General features: G+C 40.6%; 1 long non-coding RNA gene across 8 annotated transcripts in view; it reads left to right on the forward strand.

Annotated features, from left to right (window-relative positions):
- LOC115494452 (uncharacterized) overlaps positions 1-18,175 on the forward strand; it is a 443,660-nt gene that overhangs the window by 210,514 nt on the left and 214,971 nt on the right. The window lies entirely within an intron of this gene.

The following is an 18,175-nucleotide window of genomic DNA, read 5'->3' on the forward strand; positions in this document are numbered from 1 at the left end:
ATGAAAAATAGGTATGTGTTTGGGTTTATTTTTTCCTCTTTTATATCTGAGAGTTACGTGTTTTGACTTTCTCTGTTAGCAGCCTGGCTTGCCTGTTGTTGGCTTCAAGTGCAATTGATTTAATTCCAGATCACTTAGTCCAAGAGGGGTTTGAGTCTAGAGCTCCAACAACCTTGTGTCCAAACCACCAGGATGTGGGGTTGTGATTTTCAAGGAGTGCTCTCTCTTTTTTTAGTCCTTGACAGAAATTCACTGAAGCCAGTGTGTGAAATATTTCAGTTCTATGAAATTTCATCTAATCAAATTGTTCTAGTTGGTTATGCCCACTGCTGAGAGTATCTGACCACTGGTTTCCAAGGCAGCAGGCAGCCTAACATCACATTAGACTTCTCAGAATACTTAGATACACAAATTTCAGCAGCAGCAACAAATGCTTTCTGTCACATTGTATTTCCTAAGAACTGGATTCCTTCTTCTTACCACTGCAATCTGCATATTTGTCATGTCCTTGAGTGCAGAATGGGACTAGATAGAGCTGCCAGAACAAGAGTTAAGCCTATTTAACATATGAGACCAGTAGAGTTTCATAACATTTGGTTTATAGATACTTTTTGTGCATTTTTCTTTAAACTTTCCCAACTGAACCACACTTGCTGGTCCTTATCTGCATGTTTATGCTAACAAACTGTGATCCAGGTATAGTGCAGCCATATATTTAACCCACCTGTCAGTAAAGCTGAGTTGGATGTTTTTAGAATATCAATCACCATAGTAGCTGAGTCTTATATCTTATCAGTGTATCCTGAGCAGCTACTTTGGGTACTGCCAAATAGGTCCTGGCTAAGACTCAGATCAAAAGATCTCTGAAAGTTTTCTGAGAGAAAGAATTGGGTGCTACAAACTGTGTCAGAGCCCAGCTGGACTTTAGAGGGGTCTGAGTGATGAACAGTCTGGCAAACCTGTAAATTCATGTGCTTGTATGGGCAGTGATGGGGTCTGGAAAAATATCTAGGCTCTCCAGCGTTGGGCAGTGAGCAATTCATATCCCTCAGCGCTCCAAGTACGGGGAATGAAGTTTTTTAACAGTAAGAGAGGGTGAAATGCACCCAGAACATGTCATGAGAAAGTAGTTCTGTGGAGGGTGGTGCCAGAGACAACTGGATGCTGCTCCAAAGCAGAAGAGGATTTTGGTGGGAAAGGGAGAGAATAACGTGCATTCCCAGGACTGACAAGACTGCACAGTGTCATGGCATGTCAGGTTTTCTGTCACAACATTTCACCTGGCAGGTCCCACACAGGAGCTGAGCCTGAGTAGTGCATGGTGGATCCAGGCTTGTGGAGTGGTGTCGCACAAGCGTCTGGCAGCGCAGGAACAACAGAGGTATGGGGGATGGAGACGTTCTCTGAGCCAAGGCAGGGAGATGGAGTGCTCAGACTTGTGTTTGCTCTGCTGTCCTTTCCTGGGCAATGAGTTAATCAGGAGTGCTGCATGGATGGCTCAGTCCCAAAATACAGATGTTTGTCTGTATGGCACAAGTGGACAGTGTCTGTGGTCTTGCTTGGCAAAGGAGTTTGGATGCTGGGGATAATCCTCCTGGAGGAGTTTGCTGGACTAATTAAATATTAAACAAAGATCTTTGTTTCTAATCTGACTATCTGGACTGGATGGAAATACTGATGGTTTGAAATATATATATATATATATATATATATATATATATATATTACTGGACCACAGTGAATTGGTACCTGAAGGAAGATTTTATTTAAGTGTGTCTGTGATGAATGCAGTTCTGATATTCCAAAAATCTATGTACCGCAGACTGAAAATAGGCTTTTTGCCAAATGGGAATTGAAACGCACATATGTATTACACTATTTGCCTTAGAAGAAATTAATTTTCAGCCAGAAGCAGATAGGATTATTTAATATTTATCTTTAGCTGCATGAAGATGAATCTATTATTTTATTTTGTTATTTTATGTGTGGTGTTCATCCAAATTTTCCTATAGGAGGTGCTGATGTATTCTTGTCTGTGCTGCATCAAGGTTAAAGAGTCTTCAGCTGTAAAATTTCTCCAGTGACCCCCAGCAGAGACCATCCTTTTCCTTAGGATTGGGAGGGGGCCGGGGTTTATCACGAGGGTGTGCATGTATCCAAGAAGTGCAGGGAGAATTGGGAAGGGAGGAGATTCTTTCCTCAGTTCCTTTCCAAGTTAATAATATTGGAAAATTAAAACATCTCCAGCATTAAAATTGAGCAAAGGGACTGGAATAGTGTCATGTGTCAAAGTTGACTGATTTAGTGCCAGGGAAAGAATGGACTGGAGTGGATAAAGTTGCAATCTCACAAAGGACATTGTAGCTGGGACTGTTAAATATCAATGGAGCATCACCCTGCCCTGTCAGCAAACTTCCATATGACCAGAGTGAGAGATGCTAAGATGTCATTTCATGGACCATGTTATGTGCTGCTTACAATGAATATTTCATCCATGGTGCATTACATTTTTGATAAATTGTAACTTCCTGGACAAAAGTTTGGTTAGCTTCTCTCTAGTATCTTTTAAAGATCTTTAAGGAGCTGATTTTGCCCCAAACCCACCAGTCAGCAGGAGTCTGTAGCCATGTGGTAACAATTTAAATTACTGTAACAATGGCAAGTCTCCTTCCTGTAACTAATAAATGCAATTTATAAGGAATGTTAAGTAGCAACTAACAACTTACTACTTTGAATTTCAACCAAACTGATTAAATAATTAAAGTAAATTTGTAGAGTTGGGGTGGAAGGGAGGAATGGTGGGAATTGTGTGCATTTATTCAGACACATAGATACATATAACGTGACCCTTTGGCTGTGTCAACAAGAGAATTTTGGAGTCCATTCCCCACCTGCCTTGTCCCAATAACAGGAAAAATATTTTGAGGTAGCTTAGGTTGTTTACAGCATAGGATCAGAATAAATCTGTTTCACGGAGGTGTTAATAGAGCCAGAAAGGGTAATAGTCTCAAAACACAGAAGTTGCTGGGACAATGGCTGGGGCAGAATGTCCTGGTACTGATGGTTGGCAAAGAGGTGCTCCTGGATTTAAAATCAGAGAATATCCTGGGTGGGAAGGGACCTGCACAGATCATCATGAAGTGATCCTGACCTAGAGGAAGGTTTTAAAGCAAGCATCACCTGGCTCTGCACAGCACAGAGCAATTGTGGAGGGAGGGAGGGACTTGTGCCCTTGTGAATTTCACTTCCTGTCTCAGGACTGGGATTTGGAAGGCAGTTTTCCTTTCACAAAACCCAAGGATTAACTTTATCCAGCTTTTGTATATTCAGCTAGCAAAAAAGCATTTAGATTTTTCCCCAGATCTTGTTGTGACTCCCAGTTCGTCTGCCTCAGTTTTCCACGTGGCACAAACAGCAGCGACTGAAGTTTGAAAAAATAACATGAGATTATATTTTTGGTACAGATTTTGCAGATTCTCTGTTCAGGAAGTTGCAGAAATACTCGATTATGAACATTGCCTTAATTTCCTGCTGGATTCCACAGGGCTGAGTCCTGTGCTTGGAGAATTCTGGTTTTTTGTTGTCTGAGCTATAGCCTGAAAGTTCTCCAGGTTGTACTTGCTGTGTCATGTTGAAAAAGTAAAAAACAAAGTGAGAAGGAAAAGCAGAAAAGTTGTGAGTCAGAGGCTTGTTCTGTCAGATTTTTTACTACCAGCCCTGTTCTTCAATCCTACAAATGGAATAGTCAGAAACACTAATGAAAAAACATCAAATATTTAAGGTTGCAGGATTTAATAATAGAAATCTTCAGTGTGATTTGCCAGGCCACATGGTGTGTGTTGTTATCCATTTAAAATAAAACTCATAATTGTGGCCCTGCAAAGACTTTGAAATACACCACTCTTCGACAATTTACCCATTTTGCTGTTACTGAGGTCTTCAATGGGTTTTTAAAACCAAATAGAGCTGTGTACTGAGTTCAGGTATCTTTCCAAAAGCCTTTCCTGAAATTGAATAATTTATGTGACTTTCCTAGGTCAGTATTATGCTACTGATAGAGAAAGTGCATTTCATATTGAAGACTGAAAGAACAAAAACCCCAAAGCTTTTCCTTTATGAAAATACAGTGAGCAAAATATAAATAATCAAATATTAGCTGTTTTTTATTTGATTTCAATACATTTTACTGTAAGTTCATGGCATTCAATAAAAATATAGAAATCTAGGTAAAATATTTATAAAATGGTAGGTCCATACATGGTCGTTTCTACTAAGTTGAAAATCCTTGTGCTCAGCCCTTTCATATAGACTCAAAGGGACTCCAAGTGATCCTGGTGTCTGTTTTGATGCCTTTGGCGTTAGTTTCTTCTGTGGATGAAAGAGGGTTGTTGGAATGTGTCTGGGGGACAACTGAGGTTCTTCCATGCTTTGGGGTTTACCTGGGACTGTCACACTTACATCAAAGACTGCAATTCCCTGCTACAGCTTGATCCATTGCCATTAACAAAGGATGTATGCAGTAAAATATAATTGGTACCATCCCTTTGTCACACTGAAATGATATTTTTGTGTGGAAAATGAAAAATTTCAGTGTTTGCACTTCACAAATTGTCATCCCTTTATGTATTGGTGCTTGAGTTATAGCCTTGCAAGGAGCAAAACACCTCTGTCTTGCCAAGTATGTGTTAAATTAGTGTATGAATATGGAGACTCTCATTTGTTACTTAATTGATCTGCAGGGCTCTCTGATGACAGGTGAATCTGAAAGTGTAGGTAGTGACAAGAAAGTTTGGGGTTTACTTTCAGGGTAATGGAGTAAAAATGATCCCACAGCTGAATACTGCTGCTGGGGGTCCCCCAGACTCAGGAGATCCTCTCCTCCTTCCTCAGGCAGGCACAGGCCCAAACACCTAGGACTGGCCTCTGAATGCCATAAAGCAGCCACATTTCTTTCACCTCATCTGACATAAGGTTTAGTTTTCTGTAGTTTTTCGACTTCAAAACCTTTTTCTGTGTCAGTGCTAGGAACTGGTTTTGTTCTCCTTGCCAATAAGGTGGCTTCCTGCATGGGCACAGTGCAGCGGAGATGTGCTGAAGCTTCTTGTGCTTGATATTTTGATGTCTATGTAAGAGGATACCAGATTCTTAGAAAGCTGAAACTCCACTGAAAATCTGAGGCCCCTGATTTTCAGCATTGCAGCCTGGATAAGGAACATGCAACCTGGGCTGAGTAAAAGCAAAGACAGCCTTGCAAGAAGTGCATATTATTGTATAAAATTTACTGCAAAGAGGAGTGATAGGAATAGAAAACATATACAGTAGCTTGCTACATGCTAGCAGGTCTTTTCTGGGCTCCTAAATGTTAACTGGGTAGTCATGTAAGTTATTACACTCATTAAATTAGGCCACAAACAAGTCAACAATGATTCAGCAAAATGGTTTTGTTTGTATAGTGCAGGGAAGTCTGATAGATAACCAGTCAAACATTTATGGCTAAATGGATGAAGATTTTAACATTACAGCCTAATAAAAACCCCATACTGTGTGATTAAATAAGAGGGAAAGCAGTAAAAAAGAGAAAGCGTAATGATGGTAACATGTAGGTCAGTTACAATTTAATTGTCATTGCACTTCATTGCGAACATATCAATTCTCTGCTGCTTAGCTGAGCAGAAAACAACAACTTAACATGTACAGTGGGCCCGTGGTTGCCTGGCAAGCCCCCACTTCCATCACCTGCCTTCCACTACTTCCTTAACAGCCGCGGGAAGTCTTCCTGCCTTAATAGCAGTCATCCTGCTGGAAGCTCCTGCTGCTTGTGTCCTCGATGCATCGCTGAGCAGTAAATTTACTTCACTCTCTCCGTAGAAGCTAAAATTAGGCTGTTTGAGTTACAACTTCCACCAAGGAACACCTGCTTGCAGATTTATTTTGGTTTATTTCATGGTTTCAAATCAAGATGGCTTCACAGAGGCAATACTCTGATGGACTGTATGGGAAGAACACAATGGCTGATCGTTTTTCTCACTTATCCAATTTATACTGTGGCTCCTTTCTGTGTAAGGTTTAGCTTCATTAACATTAATTGCAGCTTTAGCAACTCCACAGAACTGCTTATTCCTGCCAATGTTTTCCAGTATATTATAATTCAAGTGGTACTGAAGAAAGCTGCAGGAGAAAAAATAAACTCTGGTTGGGTTTGTGCTTTTTTTTTTTTTTTAATCTGGGTAATTCAGTGGGATCTCAAAGGGCCCTTGACTTTGGCACCTTTTTAAAATGTTAGCTCTAAAGAATTGTCTGTCTGGCACGGTTATGCTGATCTATAGTAAAGACTTAACAGAGTACATAACCAAACTATTAATTCAGGTGCCTAAGGTGACATATTTTATCCAGCTCTGCAGAGCTGATTTTATACAGAGCAGAACATGGTTCCCATTTGGATGAGGGAAAAAAAATCATATAAAGTGAGGGGAGAACTGCCTGGCACCCAGGGAACTTCAAAACTGAGGCTGAGAAAGTATCTGTTGGAGAGAGAATGCATTCAAATATGGGAATATTGTTGAGTCTTTTCTTTAAGGGGGAGATTTTGTGCTGGATCAGCAAAACCTGCCAGTATTTTTTGAGGCAATCTCACTGGCCTCCACTTCCAAATCTCTCACAAGCTGCAGCTGGGAGCAAATGGTTACTTACTAGTGGAACTTCTGAGCTGCTGATTTCTTTGGGCCATCCTTTGGCAGACTCAGGTTTGTGCGGATGGGAAGCTGCCAGTCAAACCTGATTCGTACTTGGCACAAGTGCCTGTTGTCGCTGTAGCCTTTAGCTGCCTGGAATTCCTGGGGCTGCTTCCTCTGGACACATCATCTCCCCCAAAGAGGGTTATGGTCCCTTTGCATTGGCCTTTGGAGCAGGGTCAGCTTTCCCAGGTAATAGGCCTCCCTGTGACATAATTTAATGGCAAGTGTACTCCTCTGTTGCACCTGAGAGCTCTGGGAAGCTTTGTGCCTTGTAGCAGCAGAGTCTGGGCAGCTCCCTGTGGAGCAGTTCATGTGCACAGCCCCCACCCTGGCTCAGCATGGCCAGCACCTAATAGGCACCAAGGAGCCCCATTGCAACAGCCTGCATTAATGGTTTAGAGGAAAGTGCTTGCAAAAACCAGCCTAGATAAAATACCCAGATGTTTATGGTCAAAGAGTGCATTGGGAGCCAGTGAGGCAGTGAAGGCCTATTTGGAGTGTGCGTTTGGAGGCTTAACAAGATTAATGCCTGTGTGTGTGAGCTCGCACAGGCCCCACTGAATGGTGCTCCCACCATACCTGGGAGTTTTGCTGCTTAAAAGTGAAGTTTGTGTTTCTTCTCAGTGCTGTGAAACCAGGGCACTTTGGGCTCTGCCTGTCCAGCAAAAAGAGTTGCTGTTGGGAGAAAGGTGCCTTTGGCTCCCTTTCTGGAACAGGACACAACTGTAACACAGCTGTTCCACAATCACAGTGCTGCGATATTTACCTAATTTTGTCTGGTTTCTCATCACCATTACCCTGGTGATGTGACACACTCTCTGCTCCGTTAGGCAGCAGCTACAGTAAACCTGACAACAGCCAAAGAACCTGCAGAATTTTTCCCTTCAGCTTTTGATGCTGCAATGGTGTCTGGGCTGTACAGGAATGAAAGGAATGAAGCTGTAGTTTGTTAAAGAAGCCCCAGAGGATGGGAACGACAGCCCTGCTCTGCAGTGGAGTGGGGGGTTGTGCTTTCTCCAGTCACCAAGGAACATCTATAATAGTTTTCTTCCCTTTGCGTGTCTGATGGTTCCATCCTGCCTCCTCACACAGCACAGAAATATGTAGAGCAACCTTTAGACTTCTGGGATAATGATGGCAAATTCTAGAGAAATGAAGACCCTCTCCTAGGGGTAAAACCTAACAAGTCTATCCTACAGCATCATACCCAATGCTTTGGCTTTCTTGGGTACCTGGCTGGTATTCATGAATCAATTCTTTCCTGTGTAGCTGACAATATTTGTTGTACTTTGATCTCCTGCTAATCCAAGGAATGGCCACAATTGTCATCTGTAAATTCAGCAGCACGGACCACCAGGCCCATGCACACTGTCCAGCTGTGTTTTCCTAGTGCTTTGGGGAGTTTGGGAGGTGGGTCCTGCATTTCCTAGCCAGGCTGCAGGTGGGGCATGCACTGCTTTAGCTGCTGCCATTGGTACTGTTCTATACCTTGTGACATAATTTTAGGTAGCTCATTAGACTTATGATTGATGACAGCTCAAAGAGGATCTACAGCTATGCACTGACATTCATGCTTGGCTTTTAAATATCAGACTCCATAGCTCCAGATCTCTATTTTACACTCAAGTGCTCCAAGCCCCATATTAGTGCATCCCTTCTTCCTCCTCCAAACTAATGTATTCCTTTAAATGTACCAATATTTCAGTAGTTGGGTTTTAAACAAATTCTGCATTATTTGCCCTTTTCTTACACTGCTTAATTCTCAGTTGAATGTTAACAATCCTCTCCACTGAGATATAAACATAAATAAATCGTAAATATTCTCTTTCCCATTATGTTGGACCCTGGCTATTCCTTTTTTTTTTTTTTCTTCTCCCTTATTAAATTATGTTTACCTGAATACATCAGGTTCATTTCACCTAGGCAGGATGTCCCATTAAGCATGACAAGTAGAAGGTTGTGAGATTAATGCCCTTCTTGAGCCTGAATTAGCATGTCAGCATCTTTTCAGCCCTGGGACTGGAGACCATAGGAAGCATGCCATAATGGACCTTAGCCTTTAACTGAACTGCTCTAATATTATTCCTATAACAAGACTACTTTTAAAGAGGCTCATTATTGGCTTCATTAGATATGTTACTTGCATCGGTAGCTGTAGTTACTCGTATAATATGGGAGAGGTTAACACAGCGTATTTTTTATGTATTATATGGCATATAGCTTGAAGTAGCCAAAAGGTTTATGGCGATGTAATTGGTAGTTAGTGTGAAATTTGTAAGACAAATAGACAATACCTAGGGTAACCCCTATAATCCTCTCCTTTCAGTTTTTTACAGCCACCAAAGGGCCTCATTAAAACAGCAGTCAGCACCTTAGTGAAAAGATACAGTGCTTATAGTGCCCAAATTTGACAGAAAATCTGCATTTTGTAAATCTGACACCTTTGATAGATTATACAGTGTGAAGCCATTGCTTCTAAGCATTATGATAACGCTTAAGGTTCTCTTCTGAATCCAACCGTGCTACATTCACTGGATATAACAATGTGAAAAAGAGCTGGTTGAATAAAATAAAGCATCCAAGATGGAGAGGAGCTTTTTTTCCTTTGATACAAAGCTCATCTCATGCAACAGCTATGGTTGATATCCCTGGCTCTGTTTGTACCCAGGGATATGGGCATATAAATACTGGCAAAATAACTGTTTAATATACAGATGCAAAAAGGATCTATGCCTTCATTACCCAGTTTATATGGCTGCTGCAAGGGAAGAGGGTGCACAGTGAGGATGGTATTAAGATTTCTTTGCTGGGTTAGAGGCACAATTCTGCTCTGAGTCAAACTTGTGAGAACACGGGAGGATTCTATTGGCCCAAGTGAATCCTGTTGTCACTCAGAGTGCTGTAAATCTGGTGTAATGCACTGGCTTACATGGAATTAAATAGACAGGCAGAATGAGAAGGAGAATCTGACCCAATGAGGTTATTATTCTTTTAGCTTATTTGTAACAACAGTGAAACAGAAATGAGCTGCATACACAGAGTATTGGCTCCGAGTGCTGTGGTGGGCGGAGAGAGTTTCAGCTCTTAAGTGTTGAGGTGTAATCTTTGATATTTCAGTTACTCAAAACCAGATTTGGTAGAGTGAACTATTTGAAATGAAGCTAGCACAGCTTGTCGTGGTTGATTAGTTGTGACTATTTGGTCTAATTACAAATGGCAACCTCTACCAACCTGGGGTCCAAAGGAGTAATTATTATTTCTCCTCCATTTAAGAGGTGGGCTTGAGCCTTTAAAGCTGCAAAAATTTTTTACAAACTTGCCAAAAATAAAATGAAAACTCACTTAGCTCCCATCCTATGTGGTGGAGGAAGTTCCTCTGGATTTCTTTGCTCAGGGGTATGGAATGTAGGTTATAATGCTTACACAAGGCTCCAAATGTGACAGCTGTTTACCTCTTCATCTGGTAATTGAAAGATTTCCTTTTAAATTAGAGCTGCTGTAGACAAAGAATGGAGCAGAAATTGCATTCAGTTCCCTGGCAAAAATATAGCACTGATCATTCCAGAAGAGGTATTTCCAGTGTAGCCCTTTGAACGTGGCAGAAATCCTACCACAGAGTGTTGCTAAAATAGGAATGCAAACAAAAAACAGGGAGGTGTTATATGTTCCCTTTTATTCCCTTTTGTAACAGGATTTGTTCCTGCCTTTGGTGACTCTCCTGTTCAAAAGGGCTGAATCAGTCCCTGCAGGTAGCAAAGGTGAAGCGACACTGCTGAAGTGCTCAGTGATTCAAGGAAGTTTAATTTAGAGCTCTTAAAAAAAAAATATAAAAAGCAAATATTTGAATTGAAAAATAAAAACTTCTGAGGATAAACTTCCACAACTTGGAGTTTAGGGGATTTTGTTTGTTAGTTTTCAAAATTTCAAGTTCTAGATGTACTTAAATCCAGTAGCAAATAGGAAATCACTGGAGCTACACTGGGGATTAATTTGTGGCTGTAGCTATTCTGTAATAACCTTTCTTCATACAGACTTAAAACTATAAAATCAGTGACAATATCAGAATTATTCAATAATTTACTAATGTCCTTTAAAAAGAAACAAAACCAAACACCTCTTTGGCTGAATTATCTTTATCCTTGAGGTCATTCTCTTCAACAACAGAGTTCAGGTGGAGCATCACCCTATTTCATTGTGGTTTTCCCAGGGCTATTATCACAAACAGTCACTATTTTTTGTCAGCACAGAGTTAAAAATGTGGAAGGGTCGAAGTTGCCTGTATTTGTGATGATGTGAGGAGTGTCTCCTGCTGCTGTGGTTTACCTGAAGCATCATCACCAAAGGAGTGACTCCTTTTAATTGCATTCCTTGTTTCCAAGTTGTCCAGAAATTGTGTGTATTTCTTTGGCATTTCTAGGAAAACTCTTAGAAACAGAACCTTTTGGCTTTCTTGTTTGTTGATAAATCCCCTCAATCCAGGCACACATTTTGGGTGGGAAAGAGATGGGACAGTGGAGGTGGTACTGAGGATTTCTGGACCTCCTTTCTCAGCCAGGGAGTTTACTAAATCACAGTTTAATTATTGAACTGACCATGGTACTTGTTTAAAAATTAACTTTTATTATTAAAAAAAAAAATCAAAAAACCTCCTCATGGATTGCAGCCCTTGCCTGGAGCAGGAAGTGGATGTTTGTTCCTGTATTTCTTGTGGAGGGTGATGCTGTGGAATCTGAAGGGCCTGATTTAACTCTGCACGAGGATTCTGAGCAGCACAGAACAGCAAATCGTCTCAGGCTGTGCACACCAGAAGGGATTCAGTTGTGAGCAGAACAGGGGCTGGCTTAGGTGCAGAGAATATTGAAATCTGGGCCACCAAAAGGCCTTTGAAATGAATTTTCTTGCCCAAGTTCAGGATGTGATCAATGTGATGGCTCGCATTGCAGGATGAGCATTTCTGAGTCTCATGTCTGGGGGTTTTAATTCAGTGGATTACTCACATCTGTTAGGTGGGAATTACAGAGTGCTGGAATAATGTATTCTCGTGGTTTAAATCTATCACTGCCAAGGGCTACTGAATAGTAAGTATCAACATCTGTGTTACTTCTTTGAGTTTTCTGATTAAATGTGTCTAAACATTTCAGCTCCTACAGGAAATAAAAATAAAAGTAGTTTCAAGGCAGTTGAGGCAGGATTTCAGTGGAATACACTAACAGCGGACATTAGTTAGGACTGTGAGTGTGATTAGCCCTAAATAACGTTAAGCTGGCATTGTGATTTGTATTATTGAAGGGACATCAGGCTCTTGAAACTGTGAATAATGAAGTAAATATAAACAAAGGTACCTCTATTTTGACAGTGATGTTCTACCTCTCCTTCCCTGCATACACAAAAATCATTCAAATGCCTTTTCTTTCCTTGACAAAAATATTCATTAAAAACATTTCACTGTGCTGCCTTTTAATATAGCGCGGGCATTCAACCTGCGCAGGAAGCTCCCTGGAACCACACAAATACTGTGTAATTATCTTGTGGCTCCCTGCTGGCTGCTGCATATTCCAAGCACAAAGTGAGCAGCACATTTCTAGAGCCTGACTTCTGTCTTCATTGTCCCTGCTTGGAATATGAAACTCCACTTCATTATAGCAGACCTGATCAAACTTGATAGATTTAGCCATTATTCTTGACTGTGTCAACTTTCTACAGCTTTTTTTTTTTTCCTTGGGTTCTTTTGTTTTGCCACCCAGGGACTGCATCTTATTTCTAGGAACTCTGCCTCTCTTTTTCTCTCTCTCCTTCCCTCCCACCCCCAAACAAACCAAGGTTTCAGCAAATAATGCTGCTTGGGCATCATGTGATTCGAGGAAAATAAGGCTTGCAATTTTTTCTCAATTGTGCTTTATGGTTTTTATTGACTTTTTTTTTTTCCCAGTTTGTTTCTATAAAAAAAATTATACTGCAATATTGACAGACAATACAGAAAAGCTTTGAAAATCCTTATTTTCTGTTAGTGGTACTATAAATTTAACATTGTGAGGGTTTTTTGTCTGTTTTATGACAACTTTCAAGTAGCACTTCAGAGTTCATATTTTCAAGGCTGATTCAGACAAATGCATCTTATCAAATTTTATAAATCATTACTTTGTTTGTTTAACCTTCAGATGTATCATCACATTTTCATTGCAAAATGCATTAGATCATTCTTGGGGCAAATACAGACGTTAATGGGACTGGTTTACCATAACAGATTGCTTTGTAGTTTTTGAGAGTTGCTATGCAACAATAAGGGATCACAGTGCAGTTAAAACCCCTGATTTTTAAAGTCCCAGGTGAAATATGGAGTGTTTTCATGGATCCCTTGAATTGCCACCAAATGCCTGAGCCAATAGGTGAGGAATTTGTGTCTGAATTTGTAAGACTCCAGTGTCAACCAACCCATCTTTGCTGTTATTAATGAACATGATGAGGACAGCAGTGAAGCTTTTCCAGCTTTATATTTGCTCCGTAGTATTTGTTATATCTACGCGTACATTTCATAGGCAGAATCAATGTGGAAAAGCACTTTATAATTAATTCTTTACATACTAAATAGCAATGTTGCATTGTTAAAATTTTGGGAAGAGATTAGGCTGCTTTCCTTTTGTTTCTATTTTGGCTGCAGATTAAAAGGTAAAGGATGTCTTATAATTTCCAACAAGTTTACTGAGAGAGTCTTATTGAGTATATTGTTTAGCAGCATTTAAAAACTGTTAACAATTGGTGAGATGTCTTTTTTTTTTTAAATTTAAAAAATCATTATTTTTTTAGAGTGGCATTTTCAGTCTCACCGAAAGCTTCTCGGCATCTTAAAATGTAAATTGCAGAGAAGCAACACAAAGGATAAAGAGAAGATTTTGAAGGCAATCACAGTGATCACTTAATTCAGTCTCTGCATATCCACTTGGCATAAGGTAATTAGAGTGCCACATTGCTGTAAAGACAGAAAGCTTAGGCTACCATTCTGACTCACCCAGACGATAATACATGATTAGAAGTCAGTGACAGATCACAACTGCTGAATGACCCACCAAGGTCTTATCAAGGGCAAATCGCATAATTAGCATGCACTTGGCTGGCAGAGGAGTACAGTGCTATTGTTCTGGCACAATCAAATTAGCCCAGCCAATGGGGTCACTGTTCCATGACCTCAAAGACATTTCGGGGTTTATTTTTCTACCAATAGAAACATAACAAAAAAAGAAAAGAAAAGCCGAACCCCCCAGCCTGCTTTAAAGTGAGCCGAAGTTCCCGCAGACACTGGAAATGCCCATTGCAAAGGGATTTTTGGAACACATTCTGCCAAATCCTTAGTTCATCATGTATGGAATAAAGGAGTCTGCTAATGCAGTCTGACCTTGGGGGACACACATGTAATGGAGCCACTTTGACAGAAATCCGAGCATCCAGCCAGACCTGGAACTCATTTATCCTGGATGTGGCCGCAGCACCATGCACATGACGGGGGAGGGGGAGCCTTCATGCAAACACAAAATCTTCTCTTCATTATGATAATTAGCACAATTATCTTGATTTGCTCATTTTATCTATATTTTCCCTAAGGTTTGGCCATTTTTCTTATGTCTCTCTGCTGTTTCTCCTGAGCAGGGCTCTCAATGAGAGCAGGAGTGGTTGGGCTGGCAGCCACCAAGACTTGAGGCGTGTCTTCCCTGGAATGCCATTGCTCTGTGGCACAATGCAAGTGTTCTCTGTTTCCCCCTGGAAGACCTCTCCTGGCTTTCCAGTGCTCACTGTGCTGGTGAGGAAGTGCAACCTTCCCTCCTGGCAGCACAGTTCTCCAAAGCAGTCAGAACCATTGGCCCTTATTTCTTACATAGATTAAGAATTGTTGGTATAAATGTGCTTTTTCCTCTTAGCTCTCAAAAGAGAAACAAGTATTTGAATTGATCTGCACACTTGTCAATATGCATGGGATAGAGGAAAGCCATTGGAACTTCTAGGAAAAGCAGAACGTGGCTTTTATTTTTATTCTCTTCCATTGCACTGAACATATTTGGGCTGTGTATCCCCACCTCTTCTGGATAATTGGATCAAAAATGTCTATAATGAATTGTCTCTGCCCTGCCTGGGCCTCCATCACCGCTTCTACTCACTACTGGGTTTCTTAAGGGTGGGTTAAGTTAACTCAAGGTAGCAACTCTAAAATGTTTATATTTCATGAATTTAAAGATGAGCCTTTGCATTCAGTCAACACGGAAATGAAACACAGCATTCAAATTTCTTTTCAAGGATTTGGTCCCAGGCCTTTTGCAGATGGGAGAGTTGTTACATAGGGTATTTGAGCATGACAGACTGTTTTCAGCCTTCCTCCTGGTTAATACTGCATCATTGCAAACAGTATTTATGACATCACAAAAAGCAGGAATGATGTCACAAATGGAGAACTGACCCTGTAGCTTTGGACACAGGAAGAGGCTACAGAGATGGGATCTTGTGACTTTTTTCCTGTTATAACTAGTCTTTGTAGAGAGAGAAAAGTAATAAGTACTGAACTGATGCTTGTTCAAATAATATATTTCCAGTGTTTTACTGGGCATGAAATTTCACCTTAGAGCCAATTAAAAAATTCTAGCTGTAACTTGGCTTTGAGTGGACTGGGGCTTTATGCTGCTGAGGCTGCCGTGCTTGTAGCCTTGTAAAAGAGCTTTGTGATCCTTGTCTGTTCCCAAATATACTTTTATAGACAAACTACGGTTCTTTACCAAGTTATGGTTTGAGGATGAAATAGGAGACTTTACTAGAGAAGGGAATTCAAATTACAGTGAGTGATTCAGGGTCTTCCCTAAGAATTAATTCTGACAATACCTTCCATTTATTGTAAATAACTTGACTGAGGCTGCGGAGTCTGTGCCATTGAAACTTTTCCTTGGCTGGCAGAAAGCTTATTTCTAAAGGTCTCGTTGATTGTGCAAACACAGGAACATTTTCTTTCCTTGAGAATTAATATTGACTGTGTATAGAGTGCCGGCAGTACTCCATCCAGCCACAAAATCATATAAACATATATAATTACGCTGAAAATCTAATCTATTCTTGGATACTTAGGCCATGTGAGAACTTTTGTTTCCCTGCATAAAATGATAAATTATATACAAAGAAGCAATTATGGTTGTTCTTGAATCAGAGAGAAATGGAAATTTACACTTTGTAAATATAGACCTGCTTTTCCTAAAAGGCATTTATTTCTACAGTTTTGTAAAGGTGTATGTTTGTATCTGGATGGATGTCAGTGTGGGGATTTTTACCTCTCTGTGTAGGAATAAAATGAAAAACTGTGCCTTTGTATACCCTGCCTGTGTAGTTGTATGTGTGAGCATGTAATAATTCATAGTCCCATAAGCTCTTGGTGGACATTGCTGCCTCAGTTGCTCAGCCCCCACCATGAAAGTCCCCTAACAAACAGGATTAAAATTCACTCCTTTCAACCATCCCAGGCATTTATTCCTTCCTTTTCATTGAGCTACATTTGTCTGATTTAACAAGATAAGATTTGAGTGCTGATGCAGCCCGTTGTTAATGCAGCAGCCGCATCCGCCATACCATCGACACTGTGCATCAGAGGGATGCATAAATCAGGTATTCAAAAAAAATTAGATATGCAGCACACCAGTTTTATAGTCCCAGCCTCAGAAATTGAAATGGCCCAGATTAATGTATTATATCTTACACACTGTCCGAGTGAATCAACTTTAATATATTGAACAGATTCGCAGAACAAGACTTTGTTATCTAAGGAGCACTCGGAAGAAGGAATTGACCTGAGGATTTGATTTGGTTCAGGTAGTTCATGTTGTACAGCAGCATTTGAATAGTTTCACATAAAAATAAAATTTGTATCAGAAATATTTCACATCATTCTGGGCTTGTTCGTATTGCGGCTCTGCAGCAGGGCAATATTAGAGAAACAATGTCCAGCAAAAAGATGATTTTAACCTTTGCTTCAGACATGTCAAAACAATATAATGTAATTTTAATGCAAACTGCTGCTTCAGGCAGAGGCGCCTCTACACGCTGACTTGAACTAGTTTAGGTTTATGCTGAAAATGAAAAGCCCATTGAATTTCATACAGAATGGAAATGCCACAATTTACACTGGGTCTGTGTTCTCTTGGAAGCTATGCAGGGACAGGGTCTGGCTCTATCTCTATTGATAACCCATAAAACAACTTTACCTACATAATCAAGGGCTGATGAATGTTGATGTGGGTGGGGGTGTCCCTTTGATTGTGATTTACCAGCACTATTAGGGCAGAGTGGGGGGGTGGCTGTTTGCTTATTGAAATAAAACAAAAACCTGATGGAGCAACATAACAAGATATCCAAGGTGTGTGTTGAAGGGTTGTAGAGCACCTTTGCAGAGGTGTTTATCCTGTTTATTCCTTGCTCTGAATTATCCAGTTCCTGGGTCATTTACCTGTAGTTAACCACAGCTGTATTTTTGAATGAGTGGTTTGGTAGCTCCTCTCAGTTCTGTGCAAAACCAGATGGGGTTTACTGGGTAGGGGGAATCACCTTGTGCTGGAGTGTGAGAGTACAGCCACCCCTTTCCATGTGGGAATGTCTGTAAAGGGAAAGGATAACTCGACACTTACCTTGTAATTGTGTCATGCTAATCAGCACTGAGGATAAATGCCATATGGAGTATTTGTCTGAAAGGGCACCAGGCAGTTTCTTTGGGTGTTTGTGCTCCTGGAGGTGCAAAAGGTGCTGAATACGATTTGAAAATTCCCAGGCATCTCATTGTACTGGAAACCAGTCAGAGTCCCCTGCTTCTCAGGCATCCAGTGCCTCTAAAATATGGCCAGGGAGGACTGGAGTCTTTTAAGGCTACCCTTTTAGAGCATTTTATGTCAGCCTATTTGTGCTGTTTACAAGATGGATGTTTAAAGAGATGAGGGTGGACTGGGGCTGATGTGATGTCATTATGGAATAGCATAGACTATAGGAACCATCCTGTAGGACTGTACTGCAGCTGAAGGTGGTGTTGACTTATCCCACAGAAAAGCAAATTAACAGCACAGGGGGAAGCCAGTCCTTGGCTGGGCTTTTAGGGAACAGGGAACGCACAAAGGCACAAATGTAGTGCTACAGTGACCATGACCATGAGGGCAGCTGGTGGAGATGAGTGGGGCCTTTTTTTTCAGTCATTTGAGACTCTCTGAGGCCACTCTGGGCACTGGACAACTTGAATGTTTTTAGCCTTGTCCAGAAGATACAATACAGCCTGAATGAATTTCCCAGTCCTTATTTTATTTTCCATAACAACTGTAATTCACATTAATATAACGGAAAGTAAATTGTAGCAAGTGCATTGTCTTTTTGCCTTTTGTAGCTTGAAAGCAGAATAATAACAAATTAGAGTAGGTTCATATTATTTTTCAACATGC

This window comes from Taeniopygia guttata, chromosome 3, assembly GCF_048771995.1.
Source record: "Taeniopygia guttata chromosome 3, bTaeGut7.mat, whole genome shotgun sequence".
Classification (NCBI taxonomy): domain Eukaryota; kingdom Metazoa; phylum Chordata; class Aves; order Passeriformes; family Estrildidae; genus Taeniopygia; species Taeniopygia guttata.